General features: G+C 46.6%; 1 long non-coding RNA gene across 1 annotated transcript; it reads right to left on the bottom strand.

Moving 5' to 3' along the window:
• Nucleotides 1-1,762: 1,762 nt before the first annotated feature.
• LOC135969808 (uncharacterized) lies at nt 1,763-15,077 on the bottom strand. The gene is made up of 6 exons (XR_010585215.1): nt 15,005-15,077; nt 12,564-12,634; nt 11,840-11,920; nt 10,786-10,956; nt 2,002-2,146; nt 1,763-1,909 (listed from the first exon to the last, which is right to left on the bottom strand). It is a non-coding gene; the product is annotated as an uncharacterized lncRNA (long non-coding RNA).
• Nucleotides 15,078-22,007: the final 6,930 nt, after the last annotated feature.

The following is a 22,007-nucleotide window of genomic DNA, read 5'->3' as shown; positions in this document are numbered from 1 at the left end:
CCCAAGTTCAAGCAATTCTCCTGCCTCAGCCTCCCAAGTAGCTGGGATTACAGGCACGCACCACCACGCCAGCTAATTTTGCATTTTTAGTAGAGACGGGGTTTCTCATTGTTGGCCAGGTTGGTCTCAAACTCCTAACCTGAGGTGATCCCCCCCGCCTCAGCCTCCCAAAGTACTGGGATTACAGGCATGAGCCACCACACCCGGCCCACCTCTGGCATATCTGAATGAACATTAAACCTCTCAGACTCACTCATCTTATCTGGAAAATTGGAACGACATTTCACAATAGTGTAGAAGATGGTGTCTTAGAAGTTCTCTATAAAAGCTGCAAAGCAGCTGGCTGTATACAAATTAATTTTTCTGGAATTCGCTCTTCCTATAGGGTAACAGCCCTGAAAAAAGTAATTTGTCAAAGTGGACAGGGTTTGAGTTCACCAGTGTATAAGACCTTGAACCTTCCTCACAGAGGCAGAAGGCAGTTATGCTCTGAATTCCTGGTTCCCTACAACAAGGCAGCACCCTGTGATATTGGTCACTACTCAGTTGTCCCCCTCGGCTGGTCACTGGGGGCTGTCCAGGGCTGGTCCAGCTGTCTGTCAGGCACATTGTAACCTGAACAGCCTCCACAGTGGGCGGACGGCTCTATCCAGGACACCTCTAGTCTGGCTTGGAGACACTGTTTTCAGTTTTGTGATATTTACTTGAAGCCCTGAGGGGTGGAAAAGCAGATCAAGCAATGTGGGTGGTCTCCCCAATGGCAAAGCCCTCCGCCCACCCAGGCCAGGCCCTCCTCCTCACCACTAGGTGGCGCTTCCTCCCATTCCCTGAAGCCAGGCGGGCCTTACCGTCACAGATACTAGTCGGATTGACTCCCATGGACTGATGCCCACACAGCCTTGAGCCTTCATCCAAACCTAGCCCAGCCCTCTGGGTGTCAGCCCAGGGTGGCCCACGCATCAAAGGGCGGCCTTTCGGGGCCAGAGAAGCCAAGCGTGAAATAACCCTGCTGGTCTCAGCCCGGGCTTCCAGGATGGCCACACCCAAAAGGTCAGGCTGTGTTTTCCCATGTGCTAAAGAGTGTCTGCAGGAGGGGGAGCTCCTCTGTGTCCTGTGGCTTTCTGTTTTGCCATGGAAATACCTTCAAGGACTAGAAGGCCCTTGTCACGCCTAACTTGAACACAACTTGCTCTTGGTACCTTCTCACTCCTTTTCTTTTTGTGAAAACAGACAGTGTTGGGGGAGTAGCTGGGCACTGCCTCAGGTACTTCAGAAATTGGAGAGAACGCTGGGACTCCTCTGAAACCTTCCCCCTCCAAGCCCAGGAGCCCAGTGTTCCCTCTTGGAGCCAAACGAGCCAACAGCTCAGAGATGGGTGAGGAGCTGATGGAAGGGGTAAGGTTCTGGATCCTGAGGTCCGAGGCTCCTGCTTCCTCTCCTCACTAGCCCTGGCTCCTGGGGCCAGCGCACCTCCCGGGGCCCACCTGTCCTCATGGCTCCTGCCCCAGAAGGCCAGGGCAGCCTGTGCATGTGGTCAGTGGAGGAGGCAGTCTCTCTGCTGTACCCCATGGCTGTGTCCCCCAAACCTCCTCCATGACTCCTCACCTGACCCTGAGGGATGGGGGCGCTGCACATGGTGGGATCAGAGGGTAAGGAAGTGGGGTTCTGCTGCTGGTGGGAGCACAGAGATCACTGCTGGACACTCAAGTGTCCATGGGGATGAGCCCCTATCCTATGGCCAACTTAATTGTTCCCCCATTAATTGCCAAGCAATCAATAAACCCATTGATTTGATTTCATTGTATAACTGTATTGAAAACAGGATGGGGTCTGGACACCCAGTACCTCTCATTGGCCAGGTCTTGGTCCTTGGACTACCATCTAGTCTGTGCCTCAGCTATTTTGCTGGCTGGGAAGAAGAAAAAAGTGATGATTGTACTGTGATATGTTAGTGACTTTTATCACAATGCAGTGCTCAGCACCTCTGTCACCAAAGTCTACCTCTTTTCTGGCTCTGTTTTGGATCCTGGAGGGCTGACTTAAGCAAATCCTTAGTAAAGAACCCAGCAGCCTCTCCTCAACCAGTAGGCAGCTTCCGTACAGCCTCACAGAAAGGTGGCCCAGGAGTGACTTTATCCACATTTGCCTGCTCAGAAAAACAAACCACCATATCTAAAAAAGAGATTGACCTTGGAGTTTCCAGGAACAGAACTTAAAGGGGTGGGAAGGGGTGAGGAAGAGATAGGGAAGCAGGAAGGGAGGGAATGGGAGGAGAGAGACTCCGTGGCAATGGCAGAGGAGATTGTGGCACAGGCCACAGGTGTGTAAGCCCCGTAGACCTTCTGGGAAGCTGCGAGTTGCTTTGTGATAAGATTTGTGAATAGGGGGAGGCCAGTGGCCCCCAGACCTGCCTAGACACTCTGCCCAGACTCCAGCCAGCCCTTTCTTGTCATTTCATGTGTTAAAGCACTTAACATGTGTATAGTAGTATGTATTTATCATTTGGCTACATTTTCCCCAAAGTGTGGACTGAACTAAGATAAAAGAAAAAACACAAGTTATTTTCCTAAGGTTCTTTGCCTCTTCATTTTTATATATGTCACTGACTGAGCTGCAGAGGCCTGTTTCTGGTGACATGATTCCTTCTTATGATCCTGGGATCTCACACATGTGGAGCCAAGAAACAGAAAATGAGATAGGAAGGTGCCCAGAGTTCTTGGACAGTGCTGAGCTGTAGGACTTGCTTTGCCTCCATTGGTATCTTTCGATGGCTTGTTTTTGTTTTTGTTGTTGTTGTTTTTCAGCTCATAAATGACTTACTGGTTCCAAAAGACAGTATTGTTCAAAAGAAAAACTTCAGGTCATTTGACGATAGTTCAGGTGCTGGGCAGACCTCTCTGCTGCATACTTTGGCATATTTTCACCGGCTTGGGCAAGGGAAAGAATTTGTTGTCTAGAGTACCGTACTGGAACGCATAAAGATTAAAAAGAAGGCCACAAAAATGCTCCTGCTTTTAAAAAATGTGCAATTACAATAAGAAGATAGAATAGTGCCCAGAAAGAGACCCAAGGACACGTGTCATGGAAACCAAATGGATAAGCGGGCAAAGTATACACTTAAGAACTTTTGCAAAGTTGCTGAGGCTGAGAGACTGCTACCACAAATGAAGTGATACAAGTGATGATGTACATTTGCAGAGCGCTTGACAGTGTGCAAAGCCTACACAAGCACTGTGTCATTCCAGAGGTCACGAGTGTGTATCACTCACTGATGAGGAGGTTGTGACGGCAGCAAGGTGGCTGCCATCTTGCCTGGTGGTCATGCAAGGATCTTACTTGCTTCTTCCTCATGAGTAAAGGGTGTTGGACACCACAAGGACTTTGTTCTGCCAACTTTGGGGCCCTTGCCCCATCTAGAGGGGGCAGAACATTTCAGTTGGAGAACTGGAGGCTTAAAGGATAACTGATGGCAGTAGATGGAGGGAGGAGTGATGACTAAAGGCTCACCTGCCTTGCATCTTTCATCTGAAAACTAAAAACTTGGACTAGATTGGTGATTTTTTTTTTTTTTTTTTTTTTTTTTGAGACAGAGTCTGGCTCTTTTGCCCAGGCCAGAGTACAATGGCACCATCTCGGCTCACTGCAACCTCCACCTCCCAGGTTCAAGCAATTCTCCTGCCTCAGCCTCCTGAGTAGCTGGGATTACAGGCATCTGCCACCACACCCTGCTAATTTTTTTGTATTTTTAATAGAGATGAGGTTTCACCATGTTGCCCAGGCTGGTCTTGAACTCCTGACCTCAGGTGATCCGCCTGCCTCGGCCCCCCAAAGTGCTGGGATTACAGGCCTGAGCCACCGCACCCAGCAATTGGTGGGTTTTCATTCCTGGTTCCATATGAGAATCCTTGGTGTGGCTGTAAAAACTACCAATACCCACGCCACACTTTAGACCAGCTGAATGGGAACCTCTCGGCTTGGACACCGGTTTTGTTAAACTCTCCCTAAGTGATTCTCAGGGGGAGCAGGATTAACAGCCATTGGCTGGATGCTCTGTAAAGTGATTTCTAGCTCTGTCTAATGTCTGGGGGCTGGGTTAAAACAGCATCTGGTGGGGCTGGGCGACGAACAGAAGTGATGGAGAAGGCTGCACCTACCGAGTACTTCTACTCTTGGGGAAGTTGGTTGAGATTAGCTCTGGGCACACATATAAAACCCAGTGTACTGGATTATACAGAGTCCCCTCAAAATTTGTGTCTACCCAAAGCCTCTGAATGTGACCTTATTTGGAAAAAGGGTCTCTGCCGAGGTAATTGGTTAAGTTCAGATGAGGTCATGCTGGATTAAGGTGGGCACTAAGCCCAGTGTAACTCATGTCCTCCAAAGAAGAGAAGACACACAGAGGAGAATGCCATGTGAGAATAGAGGACGAGGCTGGAGTGAAGCTGCCACAGCCAAGGAAGGCCAAGGATGGTCAGCAACTGGCAGAAGCTGGGAGAGGCAAGGAAAGATTCTTCCTTCCAGCCTTCGAAGGGAGCACGGCCCTGCTGACACCTGGATTTGAGACTCATGGCCTCCAGAACGGTGAGAGAATAATACACTTCTGTTGTTTTCATCCACCCAGTCTGTGGTATTTTGTTACTGCAGCCACAGGAAACCAAGCCACCTGGTAAGGTTTGGGTCTCAAGACAGCTGAATCACCTCGTCATTGCTTAGCAATGAAAGATGCTAGAGCTGATAGCACATTTAACATGAGAGGAAAGCTGGGCTGTCAGGAGAGCTGTGTCCTGTTTCCAGGCACAGCAAGGACAGCTGGATTCAGACTGAGGCAAGACCTGAAATGGATGCCCTGTCGGAGAGCATTGGCGATTTACCCCACAGGTAACCATTGGCTCATTTTGTGCTACAGGAAAGGTGAGGAGATGGGAAGTCGCTGAAAGACTTGAGTTTTGATCTTGGCTCTGTCACTTCTGGCTGTGTGGCTCTGGGAAAAATAGCTAATGTCTCTGGACCTTGGTTCCTCATTTGTCAAATGCAGGAACTAGATGACATAATCTGCTATGCAGTTTCCAACTATTAAGTTCTAAACGCTGGGCCAGAGAGACAGGTTTAGCATCAGTAATAACATGTGAGAATAGTCCCCCAGGCATAGGAATGCATCATGCTCCTTGCAGCTCATGCCCCAGATCTGATTCTGAGTTCAGACATTGTTAGCCACTTGCTTTAGGGATTTTTGGTGGACATGTTGCTTTCTGGTACAGCTACTCCAAAATTTAGGACATTGATGTAGTCTGTGACTAAATTAGCAATGTCTAATCATTTGATTGTCTAACATCACAGAAGGATTAATCACCCACAAGATCTAATGAGCTTCTTTTCCTAGAACACATTCTACATGATCAACAAGACCTTTGATGAATCCAACAGCCAGAGATCTTATGAACCTTTCCCAGGACCCCCACTACCCACCTCTCATCCATGCAGCAATTTACCAGGCCTGTATGTAAAACAAGCTCTGACCTTGAGGATTCACCTTGAGGGGAAAAGTGGGTACAGAAAACGTGGATATGGAGAAAATGTGGATACGTTTCCTCTCTGCAGTTCCTAGGATGTTGTATTAGTTTTCTGTGTCACATAACCACAAACTTAGTGGCTTAACACAACATGTATTTGTCATCCCACAGCTTCCATGAGTCAGGAATCTAGGCAAGGAATAGCTGGGACTTTCGCTCAGGGTGTCACTGGCTAAACTCGAGGTCAGCCCAGGGTTGTGATTCTGATGTGAGACTCAAAGTCGGCTTCCAAGCTCACTGGCTGCTGATGGAATTCTGCTCTTTGCATCTGTGGGACTGAGGGCCTCAGCTCTGACAGACCACTCCCTTGCCACGCAGCCTTCTCCATAACATGGCAGTTTGCTTCTTCAAGGCCGATGGGAGAATGTCTCTGCTGCCTCAAATCTTTCCAACTTTCTCCATTTCTGACCTCTAGACCTTCTTTCAAAAGGCTCGCATGATTAGGTCATCCCCTCCCAGGATGGGTAGGCTCCATTCTGATTAACTTGAAGTCAACCGATGAAGTCAGGCTGATAGGGGATAATGTACCAAAACAAAGTCAACTGATCAGGAACTTCAATGACATATGCAAAATCCCTTCTCCTTTGCCCTGGAATGCAGGCTCATCACAGGAGTGGTCTTCCGTCGCATTCACAGGTCCTACCCACCCTCGAGCGTGGGAGAGTTATACAGGGCATGAACACCGAGGCGTAGGAATCTTGGGGTCATCTTCAAGTTATCCTGCTAGAGAAGAGTCTGGGGATCTGTGATAACCCTCCCCGGGGAAGTCGCCCTCATCAATACACAAGCCAGGGCTGAGATCAGCTGGGATAGTAAAACCTCACTTTTCAGGGGGTCCCAGGCCATACTCTAGCATCAGGTGTCTGCTGCATATCTTCTTGGCAAATCTCCTTGAGACACTTTTACTTCTAATCCTTAGGCTCAAACACCTGTGGAGCGGGAAGTATGACATTTCTGCGAAGTCCTCTTCACTTGAGTCCCAGGTCCCTCTGACAAAGCAGGAGTTTGTTGACCTTCTAGTCCTGGCACCAAATGTACCTGTTTACTCAGCTTTTGCCGGAGGGTGGGGAGAGAGGGTGGAGAAGAAGGAAGGGCTGTTTTGCAGTTGGTCAATGACATGCTTTGTTATAGTTTTTCTTCATGTTGTGCAGGTGGCCAAGTGTCTCGGGTACAAGGTAGACAGATTTCTCCCCCTTGGTCTTCCCTGCATTCAGTCCCCAGCCAGTGGGTCACATTCAGAATAATAATAGGAATAATAAAGGTCACGGTTCCTGCTGTGGTAGGAAAGATTATCTTTAGAAAGAAACAAATAATCTGGGAGGAGTTACGTGGAGTTTAGAGAAACAAAACAGACACCAACTCGCCCTTATTCCCTGAGTTTCATTCTGTGTTATTCATCAATGCCTGTTTGATGGTTTCATGTCTTGATGCATCTTTTATTGTCCATCTTTTGGCCATGGATATTCTTGGATTATGCATCCAAACTAAGCATAGTTTTTCAAGCCACAAGACTTGTGGGGGTAATGGACTGGGTTTCTCTTACTCATGGTGCAAGACACTTCAGAGTCATAAACCTATGGATTTTTGTTTGTTCGTTTGTTTTTATTTTTGTTTTTTGAGATGGAGTCTTGCTCTGTCATGCAGGCTGGAGTGCAGTGGCATAATCTCAGCTCACTCAACCTCTGCCTCCCAGGTTCAGGCGATTCTCCTGCCTCAGCCTCCTGAGTAGCTGGTATTACAAGTGTGCACCATCATGTCCAGCTAATTTTTATATTTTTAGTAGAGATGGGGTTTCATCATGTTGGCCAGGCTGGTTTTGAACACCTGGCCTCGAGTGATCCACCCGCCTTGGCCTCCCAAAGTGCTGGGATTAGTTGGTCACTATGACTGGCCAAGCCAATGCATTTTGAATCACAAGGACATGAAAATCTCTGTCAAAATAAGAATGCTGAGTTGGAGAGTGGAGGCAAAAATGTCACTCTGGGTTTGCGTGGACACAAGAACCAAGAGAGGCCTCCTTGTAAAATGAATGTGTCAGAGCAGACACTACATGGCCAGAGACCTAGTCCTCAGACCTCAGACTTCTTAGTGCTAAATGAGAAATTTGGCCTACACATTGTCTCCAAAGTCTCTTTTTGGCAGTAAAACGCTTTGATTCTATATGACACACAATTCTCCACACAGCCTGTGTAGCTATGTCACGACTTTACAACTTTCATAAGAGCCACTTTCAAATAAATCATGAACATCTCACAGCAGGAAGAGATGACAGGTGACCAGCTTTCAAGTTTGGGTTGGTTTGGTAATTTTCACTAGAAAATCATCTTCTGAGGACAGAGATATTAAATAATGCAATGTCATTATGTCTTTTAAAAAATTAAAAATTTAAAAGTGTTATTTACCATTCTAGTTCTTGAGTTTTTATGTTCTGGGAACAAAATGGCATTTTTGTTTTGTTTTGAGAGAGATGAAAACAATCAAGGCATTCTGACTTTGTTCTCAGTAGCTATCTCATTCGTAATGTTGAATGCGATAAAAGCAGTTTCCTCGGTAAGAAATGAATGTATAGTTTCAACCACAATATGTCTTCACAGATAAAAAGATTCCTATCTGTATTAATAAGAACATTTTCTGGGCCTCCCTGTGAATGTGATCTTCACAGAGTTACGTGTTCCCACCTTGTCCTGAGGACCAGATCCAAGAAACGTTCTCCATGAGTGCAGGTGAGATGTGACTTGGCTCTGTGGCTCTGTAAGACATTTCTGGGTAGGAATAATTACTAAACACCGAAATGGCTGAAATGAGGGGGAACGACGTTTCCTCTCAGCAGATCTTGATAAAGGAAGCATCGCCTCTCTCAGAGATGTCTTAGGTTGGCCCAGTCTGGCAGCCAGAGAACTGGTTAGATCACCTATCAAAGTGATATCAAGGATGTTGATTTTCTGTGAAAGAGCTTCTACTCAGTATTTCTGAGAAGTCTGACAATCCATTTCCATTTTTAAAGAGGATAAGCTTTTGAAACGCAGTGGCACTCACAGGCAAAATTTGAAATGCTACCCTCAGGGACCACCATGTTCGCAATGCCAAGGCAGGGGTCTTTTGCACCTGGAATACTAGGCTTCCCTCTTATGGTGAAGCCCCTGAGCTGTTTTCCTGATGGGCTTGATAGTGCAATGGTGATTTGCCACCCCAGGAAATCCAGTCCTCAACCCCTGAGATCACAAGAGCCTTCTCTGTTTGCTCAATGGAGTCTGGCCAGTCCTGGCTCTCTCCCACGCTGTGTGCAAGTTTGGATCTAGAACTCAGAGCCTGACTATTAGCTAATGCCTGAAGCTCATTTTTGTGTCACCATGTAATATCAGGAGAATAGGAAGTCCCAGCTGCCCACTTTTCCTCTCCCCATCCTCAGGCCTTCAGGATACACCATTTATACATGTGTGTATGTGTATGACAACATGAAACATGAATTTCAGATCCCCTGTTCAGAAGGGGAATGGAGGAGGAAGTTAAAGTGGATGAGAATCCAGGAACAGGGTTTAGCATTGGTGAGAGTGGCAAGATGACTCAGTCTTGGGTTTTTAATCAAGGGATCTTAGTGAAGAACAGCATATCCTTTGTTGGGCAGAATATAAAAACGCAAAATAGAAGCCAGTAGAGATTTAATAAACAGAGCAATCAGTAGGGCTTGGCAGGAAGATGTGCACACAATGGCTACTTTAATCTGGTGGAGATGAGCTTTGGTGCAATGGTGAGTGTTGGTTTCCATTGACACTGACTTGAGTTGATTCAGGGGTCAAAGAAGAACATTTTGGATCAATTTGGACGATTATTCACAAGCAGTAATCCCACAGTGTTCACTGTTTTCCAGGAACTTTTAAAACAATAGAAAGGGTTATTCAGGGATAAAGCATTTTTTCCATTTTCAAATGCTTTCAAAGGTTGGCTCACCTTATTCGGGTGAGGCATATAAGTGTGGTTAGTGTGAGTATTGAGGCTACCAAACAGTTGTAGATGTTTCCTTAAGACCAATCTTACCAGTCTTATTCCCCGTCTTTCTTTCTCCTACCTCCTGAACTGGGACTTAGAATAACTGGGCAAAGCATTGCGTGGCCTTGGGCAAATTGTTTGATTTGCTGACTCTCAACTTACTCACCTGGAAGACACCTTTTCTAGCCAGCTCTTGGAACTGTTATGAGAATGAATGGAAAAGTGCATAAAAATTGGAAATACTAGGTACAAGCAAAGATTATGTTTTCTCCTGTTTTGGGGCTAGGTTTTTGTGTACAATAAGTGTTTCCATCAGAAGCAATTGACACCAATGCAGAGCCATCAACAGGAGGAGAATTTGCATTTGGACAACTCCTTGAAGGATGAAGAAAGAGGCTTCAGGAGGCAGAGCAGCCTTATGGGCAGAGAGTTCAGTGGAGGAATCAAGTCAGTCTGTTGTGGAGGAGGCCTTGAATAGGCCACTTTTTCTCCTCAAGGCCAACAAGAATCACACCTGTTTTTTTGAGATTACAAGAGGAAATGGAAGAAAAACTATCTTGACCTTGTCTAAACAACAGTGTCAAGGGGTACTATCTCACTTTTAATGTTCACTGCCTAGCTCTGCCCCAGATACTGTTTGTCCCTGAAAAACCTCCTCAGGAAGAGCCCCTCGACCTGGGAGCCTGGAAGGAGGTTCCCTTTGAGTGCAGTTTGCTTCTGAAGCCATAGCCAAGCACACGGGACCCATATCCACATCTAGTCTGATTGACTTCCTCTAGTTGAAAATGCATGTGAAGGGCCTTGCTAAGGCATAAGCCATATTTCTGCCTTCCTTGCTTTTAGCTGTTCCCCATTGTCTCATCTAGATTGTGGGTCACTGTTAAAAATGACCATAAATCTTTAGAGAAAGCAAGTATTAGGTTGGTGCAAAATGAATTGCAGTTTTTGCCATGAAAAGAGATGGCAAAACCAACAATGCCTTCTGCACCAACCTAATATTACAAAGGAGCCGGGATTACATGAGAGAACACATAGGAAAGCAAGGTGTAACACATGTGTTCATTATGTTGATGGTTATCTCGTTAGTCACTAACTTTCTAAATTAATTGAGAACCTTTTTAAAGAACCAGAAGAGAGATGGGCATGACTAAAAGAAAATGTTTAAGACCAAAGAACAGCAACCCGCCTTTTAACTCACTTACTTACCATTGAGAGCTATACTACTCACCTACCAGAAATGGCTTTTGCGTCCAGGAGCTCCAGGCCCTGAAGGATGCTGCTTTACTTATGAAACAAGAGTGGCAGACTTCTCATGGGCTGATATGCCAAGAATGGCTGAGGTTGGGTCTCAGTGGATGGCAGGGCTTGCAGGGAAGGCAGCAGCCGAAACCCTGGAAATCTGGCTCAACACAAAAGTGAAGAATGAGTCTTACATGAAATGCATTGGGTGTCAGTGTCAAGAATGCCAAGGCCCTAATTTTTACATTGTCATCTCCTAAAGACAACCATGGGGGCTGGCCTGTCAACATCTCTGTACGTCAATATTCCATATTTGCCCTTTCCCTTTGAGGATATGGAACCAATCCTGGTAATTGCCCCCACTTGAGCATGCCTGAGGATGGATACCTCTTCATATACTCAGTCATGGGTGAAGATTCCATTCTTGAGGGAAACCCATCCTTGGAGATGCCAAAGATCAAAACTAAGGGACAATATTTTGGTCTATTTTAGAGGCAGGGGAAGGACACGTTGGCTATATCTGGTCCCAGGATCATCTCTCTTGGGGCATTGGCCATGGAGCCAACACTGGGTTCTGTGGAGCCTGCAACTTTAGCTTCCTAAAAAAATCCTTTAGGACTTGGAGCACAGGGACAGCATCTCGATTTAGATCAGGCTCTGAGTCCATACTAGAATCTGGTCTGGCCTTCTTCAAGGGGATCTCCTGCCCCTGTGAATTTCCTGAGTCCTGGCCTCAGTTTTCTCCTCTTTTACTGAGCTTTTTCCTGGCCCATCACTTGGGGCTGATCTCTGTGAGTTCAAGATTTGAAAAGTGGTTGTTGTTCTGACTGGTGCCTTTGCTGCCTAAGATTTCATGAAGATGATAGCACTGCAGATGACAAATGAAAAGTACTTTAGACCTTTTGTGTTCAGATAACTTTGGAGATAAAGGCGACATTAGCGATCATACAAGACAAATTTCAGCTGAAGAAGCCCAGCGAGCTTAAATCACTTGCCCTGGGTCCCTTGGCCACATACAGCAATGCTGGAACTAGTATCCAAACCTTGTGATTCATAGTTGACAACGATCCATGCGTGGTTGGGGTTCTCAAAATGTGGTCCTAGGACCGGCAGCATCATGTCATCTGGGAACACATTAGAAATGCAAATTATTAAGCCCCATCCAGATCTACTGAATCAGAAGCTCTGCAATCTGTGTTTTAACCAGCCCTCTAGGGAATTCAAATACTTGCTACAGTTTGAGAAACAGTGTTCTGTGCTGTGCTAAATTAAACCTTTTGAGGGACAATTCAGTATTTTTTATCATTTGTAGAAGAGTTGAATGCTGAACACTAATTTCTGTCACACTTGATTCTTTTATTCATTTCTACACTTAATCTCGAATGCTATTCCCATATTAGGCACCACATGGATCAGAAGGACATATTGAACAAAGATCCTTCCTTCAAGGAGCTGATAGGAGTCACAACATAGACCAAGGAGGCTATGATACTGAGAAGTAAAGCAAAATATGATGAAATTTTGGAATGATGCAGACACCAAGGGCAATATGAGTTTGGTAATGCTTTGGGCTATAGAGATGAGGTTGAGAATATCAACAGGAGAAGAGAATTAGCAACCAGGTGGTAGAAATGGGCGTAGTGAGTTGTAGAAAGAATAAGGAGATTTGTCAGGTGAGATGAGAGGCCTTGTGCTCTCTTAGGAAATTTATGAGAAGTTCTGAGACTTAATTTCTCCCTGAATTATGAGGACCCTAAAGGTACTTGCCTCAGTGACTGAAGAGAATGGGTGGTTGGCCATAGATCCACCACTCAGTGATTGACTCTGGAAGCATCTGTCTGGTAGGGACAGCAAGAGGAAATATTTTCAGACTTTACTCTGGTACAAGCCTCAAGCAATTTGTCATGACTCAGGTGGTTGGGAAGCAAGTGTGCTCTCGGGACAGCTTGACATGTCACTCAGCAACCTCCTGGGGCCAACCTGTTCTTTTAAAGGAAGAGTTTTGTGTTGACTCTGAACTTAGAAGAGTCCAAAAACAGCAAGTGACAACAGAAGGTTGAGTCATGAGTGCATACCGCATCCAGGCCAGCCTTCGCTTCCAAGCACGAAGTAGACCATGGCGTTGAGTTGACGTTTTCACAATGTAACCATAAATTCTCTGTGACCCATTTCCACGGCCTGTATCATTTTATAGACCTGTATAGCGGCATGGAAATTAAATTGGTATTCATTATAAGGTGCCACCAGATCCCCAAAGGCCTAGCTTGCCCGAGAAAAGCATCTATGGAGCATCCAACTCCAGCATATTTTATCGTGTTTAAATTTCTGAAACATAATGCACTTGTGATATATGTGACAAATATAGTTATCAGCATTTTTTCTTAATCAGGAGACTTTGTTTTCAACCATGCCGGATAAGAGAGAACTTACTGCAGTTATAACTATGTGTTATTTTTTAAAATAATCCTAGCCAGCATTGGATTACTATGGTTGCAGGCCCTCTATGGCTGCTTCAAATTCATTGTCTGTGTCATGTCCAAAATTATCCTCCTACGAAGGAGGCATTATTGTTGTCTCTGCCTTACAGGTGAGTAAACTGAATCACAGAGAAGACAAATAATATCTTCGAAGCCATGCAGCAAATAAACTGTGAAGACTGGATTATACACACACACACACACACACACACACACACACACACACACCCCACTCAGGATCACGGTGGAAGATGGAATAGTATGTTGGAAAAAGGTAAGGATTTCAAGTTAACATCTGGTAATTGACAGACTGAGCAAGTAGGGGAAGCCACTTTTAAACCCTAGAATATTGGTTGCCTAATCAATAACACAGAAGCCCTTACTCATAGGTTAATTGTGAGGAATGAATGAGATAATATGTTGAAAAGTTTTGTTCTATAAACTAACCTCCCCAACAGCCATATCTAGAAATTGGATTTTTACTGGGAGGTCATGAATATAGGCTCAACCTCGGAATTTTCTGCTCCGACTCCCTTTTCCCAACTCAAATGGATCGATTATTTTCCTAACTCATCAGTGCTTGGTTGATGATACGTAATCATCTGTCTGGCCAGGTAACCTGGTAACTCAATTAAACGGCAGTTTGACCTGGAACTTTATGGAGTGCCAGGTATGGTGATGCAGACTTGGACCTGCTCAGGGCTCTGACAGATGGACACCAGCATCCCTGAAAATAAAGGTGTCTTGTCTTTGGGTCTGTGTATTTGGTTACCTAGTTGCTTCTCTGCTCTGTGGAAGTCACATTTTCCTCTGTTTCTTCAACAGTCCCTGCACCCGGTGGGTCCTGGCCCCGGGGGCATAGCATGGCTTCACATCCTTGCTTTTTCCAGCATCTGGCATCTCAGGAAGCCACTGACTCACCCCCTTGGCCCCATCCCGCCCCTACTGCCCTGCACTCATTGGCTTCTAGCTTTTGATGAATTCAGGGAAATAGGGGTTCCTGTGAGCCCGTGTTTTTCAAGAGCTCATGGTTTATGCCTGGAATATGTATTTGCACTCCAGCTTTCTAAAATGAGCAGAACTTTGGAAATACCCATTAGCGGCTCCTGTCTGAATTCCAAATGTCTCCCTGAGTTTGCTTTAGAGACAGAAAGGAGAATTCTTGAATTAACAATGATCTCCCAGTGAAATCCCCCTATGGAATTTGAAATGTAGCCATTATGACAAATAGGCTTTTACCTTTTATTGTGGTGAAATACACATAGCATAAAATTTACCATTGTTGACATTTAGTCCATCCACCATGTTGTGCAACCTTCACCACTGCCTACTTCCACAACATTTTCATCACCCCTAAAGGAAACTCTGCACCCAATAAACAGTCCCTCTCCATTCCTCCCTCCTCCCGGACTCTGGCAACCACTCATCTGCCTTTTGTCTTTAGAGATTTGCCTATTCTGGATATTTTCATGTAAGGCAGATCGGTTTGTTTATTGAAAATTTTCAACATGCTAGACATTCACATTCTTTCAAAATCTAAAAGTCTAAAAGGATTTCCTTTCTTTTGCTTCTCCCCCATCGGCCTGGGCTCCCTTCCCACATGATTTCTCTGTTTGTGGAGGCATACGTATTCTAGAATATGTGTATCCCAATACAAACAAATATGACACACGCTCTTATCTCCCCCTTTTATTACATGAAAAGTAACATTCTATACACAATATTCTGTACCTTGTTTTTCAGCCACCTTACAAAATGTCCTGGAACTTCTGTCCCCATCAGTACACAGAGAGCTTCCTCATTCCTTTTCATAGCCGCATAGTAGTTGTTTGAATCTAGCATGCTTTATTTAACTAATCCTTTCTTGATGGACATCTAGGTTTGTTTCCAAGTATTTGCCATCACCAGCAAAGCTGCCATGAATTATCTCACACACATGTCATCTTAAAAGTGTCTCGGCAGCACAAATTCCCAGAAGATGAATGACTGGGTCAGAGGGCATGTGGATTTGTAGTTTTGTTAATGATCACTCCCTTTCTTTCTGCAGGGGTTGCGCCAATTCACACGCTCACTGGCAGTACACAAGAGTCCCGCAGCCTCCACCAAACAGTGTGTCACCCAACTCTGTATTTTTCTCCTAATCTCAGCACAATCAAATTCTAATTTCTATTCCTATGTTTAAGAAAGAGGATTTAAGGAATTCTGGTTTTGTCTCCTAAAAGGAAAAAAAAAATGCATCTGGCACCTCCATGTTACCTGTTTACATTTAAGGATAAATGAAAAACGCAGTCATTCCCAGTAACGTCCACAAAATCAGTGACTTGCTGAAGTCCACACACCTTTCCCTACCTGGAAAGAAGCCTCTGTGGAGGGCCTCTGTTTCCCGGGGTACCTCACTTCCCATCCTCCTAGGGACAGACTGTGAGATCCCACCCCTCCACACTCCCCACTGTTGACTCTGCACCCCACAGTCAGCTCCCTTCTGAGTGCCCAGCCTGGGCTCCAGTGGTTTATTTAAAAGCATGACGAGCCCTCTAATTATGGAGATAAAAGCTGCCTGTGATGCAGAGCAGGGCTTGGGTTGAAAGGTCTTTTTTCTGACTCTTTCCCATCTCATTAGAGTTGCAGGGTGGCTGGTCACTGCAAGGTTTAATCTTTGGAGGCAATGTGACAGCAAATGTGGCAAGAATCACAGCTCATTGACTGTTCCATTAAAAATTTCTACATGTACCTGAAAAAGGTGCCTTTCAAGTTGCTTCAGTCTGAGGAATCTTATTTCTCCTAAACTGAGAGAAATGGATCCCCTGAAAATGTGTGGCATGCACAATTCGATGTCATGGCCTCCATGTGAACATCTCTTTCTGCGTGGATGGAGGAAGTGAACAGCTTTTCCTTCTTCCTGCGTTTCCCACTTCTCCCTAAATCTAAAGAGCAATTCTCTGCCTTCGCGAGTGCAGGCTGGTGAGAGCTGGGAGAGCAAGCTGGCACTGCTCAGCAGCCGTGTTTACCATCTGATCATCGTGGAGGGACAGCTGAGTGCACAGTGTCCTTCCATCCATCATTGCAAGACCAGGGAAGGAAATTTGGCCCTTGGGCAGGCTGTAGCCCAGGAAAAAGGCCATCCTCAGAAGGTTGCAAACTTCTCTAGTTTGCAAACAGCACAGATTTAGAGCTTGCATTCCTTCTCATCCCAGGAACCACATATGAGCACCTCTCCCTGCCATGGTTCTCACGATGCCTGGATGGTCTTTATTTAAGTATTGAATCAGGAGAGGGCAGGAGGCTTCACACAAGACCACTGTGAGGTGGGGATGCTTGAGCTGCCCGCATCTGCTGGTAAATGTGTCACCTCCATCCTCTGACCCAGAGAGCATTTCTCTTCATTTCCTCTGCTTCTTGTTCCCCACATCCAATATTTTAACCTCACTCTGCCATCTCTCAAAAGCTAACCCCAGTCCCCTCTTCTCAGTGCAGGGCTCTGGTGACCAGGGAGACTGGGGTGTGATGAGGAGGGCCTTGGGAGCCAGTTACAGAGGGTTAAGTCCTGGCTTGGTCATTTACAATCCCTGAGTACTTTAACCTTTCTGAAATGTAGTTTCTTCATCTGTAAAATGGGCTGATAATACCAGTGTGCAGCAGCAATAGATGAGGATTGAAAGAGACATTTGGGAAGTCCCTGGCCCCACTGAGGGCACTCGTGGCAGCTGTGAACATGTGCTACCCGGGTGGAGGATGAGCCCATCTACTGGTCCTTTGGATCCACTAGTGGGTTTGTGTGGAGGTCACACTTACCACAGCTGCTCCCAGGCCATGACTGGGCCCCATAGGGATGCAAAGATGGGCCCATTCCAGAGAGATGTGGGATTTCTCCGACAGACAGCTGTGGCTCAAAGACTCTCCCTCAGCTTTGCTAGAACTTTCTTGGAGCTGTGCTGCAGTGTCTAGACAAGATTCCTTCCTTTCCTCTTCCTCCTTCCCTCTGGCCTTCACAGGGTCAGACCTGCACCAGAGCCTGAGGGTTCTCCCACTTTCTTAGCCCCTTCCAGAGTGTGTCTCCCAGTAAATCCCTCAGGTGTCTAATCCCATCTTGGTATCTGTTTCTGGAAGACCCAAACTACACAGCACTCAAACCATTTTAGTTCCATCTCCTTTCTGTTAAATACATGGTTTAAAGGCCGTGTTTAAGGATTATCTAGAAATCATTTTAGGGTATAATGACATGTTATTTATTTATTTGAAAATTATGTTTGCTCCACTTGGTGAAAATTTCTGTAAGTACCTCTGAGATCATGGATTCTGGGGCTTCATTGAGCATCAGCCTTTGGGGGAACTGCTTCTAATGCTGATAAAAGTTTCAGGATCTTTCCTTGTTGAGTGGGACTGGCATTTTTTATGTAAGGGCAAGAGAACAGCGTTAGCATCTCTGCAGGTGTTGTGCTGCCCCAAACCAGCATCTTTCTTCACAGCGGGGTTAGAGAGGTTGGGGGGACTGCTGCAGGCCCTGGAACCTCGGTGCATGAATAGAAGTGCCATCAGCCTCTTTGGGGTCTCAGAAGACAGTACTCTTTTGCTCTATCTGATTTTTTTTCTTTTAGGAACCTCAGCTCCTTGGGGCTAGGTGGTGACAGATACTTTGACACTGACTTCTTTTGCCCCGTAAATCAGCCCTGGGCTCCTAGATGGCTCAGAATCTTGAGACCATAAAAAATATGAAATGACAAAGTATGGAGTGGTCTTAGAGATCATTAAATCGACCTGCTTTACTTGATACATGAGGAAAGAGGCCTAGAGTACATCAGAAGTGAATCTACCCTTGACTTCCTTTTTAAAAAATCCATCCATTCATCCATTCACCTACCAGTCCATTCATCAATCCAGCCATCCATCTATCCATTGATTCCTCCATCCACCTGTCTAACCATCCATCCATCTACCGACTCATCCATCCATCCATCCATCCATCCACCCACCAAGCCACATAATTCATCTACCTATCCATCCATCCATTCAACCATCCATCCATCCACCCACCAAATTACCACATAATTCATCCATCCATCCATTCACCCACCCACCTATTTACCTGTCCACTGATCCATCTATCCATCCACCCACCTATCTACCCATCCATCTATCCACCCACACATCTACAAATCCACCCGTCCATCCATCCACTCATCAATTTGCCCCATAGTCCATCCATCCATCCATCCATCCATCCATCCATCCATCCATCCATCCATCCATCCATTTATATACCAGAGGTAGACCCTGAGAATTTAAAGATGAATAAGATGTGGTCTCTACCTCCTGGGGCTCTCCCAGTCCAGCACTCCCTTCCAGTCCTTTAAAGGGCTCAATTCAATCTTGTCTCTGAAATGGGCCATGTCACCCTCCACTAAGCATCTTCCAGTGCCAGCCTTTCAGATTCCATCAGCAACACATTGGCTGTGGGCATGCAGGTCATGAGAACAAGGTCAGCAGCATACACCTGCCCATTGCTCCCCAGAGGAAGGAACTCCAGTGTCCGGGATCTGAGGGATCTGTGCTTCCAGCTTGGCAGGCTCTCCCAGCAGAGAGCAACCACCTTTAAATTTCTACTTGTCCCTACTTTCCATCCTTCTCCCTTCTCTTCCCTCCCCACATTGTCCTGGTATCTTACCATTCCCAACCCTGCCCCCCTCAAGCCCATTAGCTTTCAGGCCATCCAGAGATCGGTTCCTTTCATGGTCCTGCTTTTCCCGTTGCCTTTCACATCAGAGACCTTTTCTCTCTTTGAGCAGACCCATTTCCTTCTGTGATTCCTGCTTGGATAGAAGGGACTGTGATGTGTGGTGTGGGGAGTTCAGGAGGATGGCGGGCACTGAGCCATTACCAAGTTTGCACTTGTTGCCTTCTGGCCAAGGACCCAGAGTGTTCATTCAAAGGAACAATTTTTAAATAAGCCACTGACACCAGTGTCTGGTCTAAGGGAAGAGCAAGGGAGAATAGTGGGAGACCTGGAGGGAACCAGGTGTTCCTCCAGCCAGGGAGGCTGTAGAATCCTTATCATGAACTCCTTTCTGTCACCTCCACCAACTGAGTGAGTAGCTCAGACTGGAGGTCCCTCACCATGCCTGTGGGACCCAGTGTCACCTGAAGGCAGGGGTTCTGCATAACAGGCCAACAGGCTATCAGCTGAGCAATCTTGGACTAGCCACAAAATATCTGACTGTCAAGGCCTCCACCTGCATAACAGGGATTAACAAAAATATCTGCGATGGCCAGTGTTTGGATACAGTAGCGCCCAGGAAGATGGTGCTCCAGAAGTGCCTGCTAAAAAGAGCTTGATGCATATCACTTGTAAAAGTAGTGTTTAGCCCAACTTGGTGGGTTCTCAGGCTGCCACAAATGCCACCACTTTTGCACACTCACGTACCCTCAGGTGCTGCTATACTGGGACCACCGCCGAGACATACTACATGCCTGATTATGGTGGTCTTTGAGGGAGACATTGTTTTCAGAGCAGTGGCTCTTAACCTCTTGAAAGGTTCTCCCCCAAAGCATGCACACATGCCTGAACACACATGGACCCCCTCACTGAGGTCGGAGGATTGCTTGAGCCCAGGAGGTCAAGGCTGCATTGAGCTATGATCTCCCCACTGCACTCCAGCCGGGCAACAGAGCAAGACACTATTTCTAAAAAATACAAATAGAAAGAAATCTCAAAAAAAGAGGGAATACCCAAAGACGAATGGATGAATTGTGTGCCAGGCATTTAATGCATTATCTCTTGTGTTCTTCACTCAAACCTTCTGAGGACTCTTGACCCCACTTTGCAGATAGGAAGTCTGGGAATTTGTCTGAAGGTCCAAGGCTGGTGAGCTTCAAAACAAAGACACAAACTTAGGTCTGTGGGATGCTCAGTTTTTCACTGTGCCTGTCACTCCTGCTGCTCCCTTTGTATCTGATCAGGCCAAGTTCTACGCAGCAGGCTCAACACAGACCCAGGAGCACCGGCTACCCCAGGAGAGGAGTCACCAGGACAGGAGAGCTGTTTCTACCTTCACCTGCTTCTCATTCACCTGCGTCTTGCCTTGCAAGTCTCCAGACATGCAGATTGCAGAGGGGACTTCCTGGCGTGTCCTCTAGGGTATCTTGCTCTGCCTGCTGTCATCTTCTAATACCCAAAAATGTGTCGCATTCCCCCAAAGCTCGCACTCTCCCTGCAAACCCCGAGCCAAGCCTATTATTATTGTATATATTTTACTAAATCATTCTTTTAAAATTCTACTTACCATAGGCATCCAGCCTCATGGTGGCCATCTTTTAGAGGAGGAAATAAATGTTCAGAGAAGTCAAGTTCCTTGTGCAATGGGGATTAGACACAGGGGACACGACCAAGAGACCTCTGAGTCCCTCCACATATCCATGCTGCGTGTTGACCTGCTCACAAGAGTCCCCTGTGTCAGGGGCTGCCCGGCAGTGGGGGCACGAGCCTTTCCCTTAGAGGGAAACATGAGGTTGGGCAACAAGGGTAGCCCTCAAGGTGCCACCTCAAGACTCCAGGACGCTGGACATTGGAAATGAGGCACACCCCGGAGGCGCATTGTCGGCTAAAGCCAAACACCGTTAGCTTCTGAAGGGGATGTGGGATCCATCTAAGGTATCACATCACTGCTCACCCACCCTGGGGTCTGCAGCTGGAGAGGGTTCCCCCAGGAGGGGCTGGAGTGGGGCGTTCTCTGCCCTGGGAGGCAGGTCTCCTGGCCCTTCCCTGGAGTGATCTCTTCTTTTCTGATGTCAAATCCTGACCTAAAGAGAGGCCTCTTCCTTCTTATGGCATGGCCATGTCTCCTGTGCTCCTTCCTCAAGACAAATCCTCTTCCATGACGCCTTCCCCTCTGAGCCCTGCCTAACCCAGCAGTGCAAATATTCCCACATCCCCTACCCCCAGCAGGACTGAGCACATCGCAAACGTTCCGCCAGCGAATGAACACCCGCCTGGAGCTGTTCATGGTGTCTGCGTCCTGCCTCCGGTACAGAGGACCTCAAATCCGTGATAACCTCACCTGGTGCCCCCAGGGAAGGCTGGCAGAGGCCCTGACGATTCCCAGCAAGACCAAGCACTGCTGCCCAGGGTCAGCCACGGTCACTTCTCTGCAGCTGTCCTACGGGCACAAACTCCAACTATTTCTAGCCATTCAGACTTTCACCATAATCAGAATTAACGCATGTAGAACCAAAGAGCCAGACACATGAGTTCAAACCCGCCCCACCATTTACAGTGAGAGCTTAGTCACTCAACTTCCTGTGCCTCAGCTTCCTCACCTGTAAAAAGAACACAACAGTAGCAATGCCGTTGAGCCGCTAAGCAGTGGATGAGCTTCGGTATGAAAGGTGAGTGAATAGTGTCTGGATGTGGTGGTGTCAACCTTCCCCTGGGGTGGTGGTGGCTGATCTGTGGCACCCCCCCATGACAATGTCTTCGCCATGGCCGTTGATGCTGTTAAATCAGGCCCTGGGTTTGTCTTGGCTTGACTTATTTCCATTTTCAATTGAAAATTAAATGTGGATAGACTTCAGCCTGACTCGGTCTGCTCCCTGGACCTTGGCCAGTGAGTTCTGAGTAACTGCAGACAGGGTGCGGTCACCGGGATTTGGTTATTGGATTTTTTTCCCCCTGTGGTTTTGGGCAGGTTGCTCCATGACGGGCAGCTGTATCGTCTTCGAACTGGACTTTCCGGGAGAGCCT

Source organism: Macaca fascicularis, chromosome 3, assembly GCF_037993035.2.
Source record: "Macaca fascicularis isolate 582-1 chromosome 3, T2T-MFA8v1.1".
In the NCBI taxonomy this organism is placed as follows: domain Eukaryota; kingdom Metazoa; phylum Chordata; class Mammalia; order Primates; family Cercopithecidae; genus Macaca; species Macaca fascicularis.
Note: the sequence above shows the minus strand (reverse complement) of the source record. Positions and strands in the feature narration are given on the sequence as shown.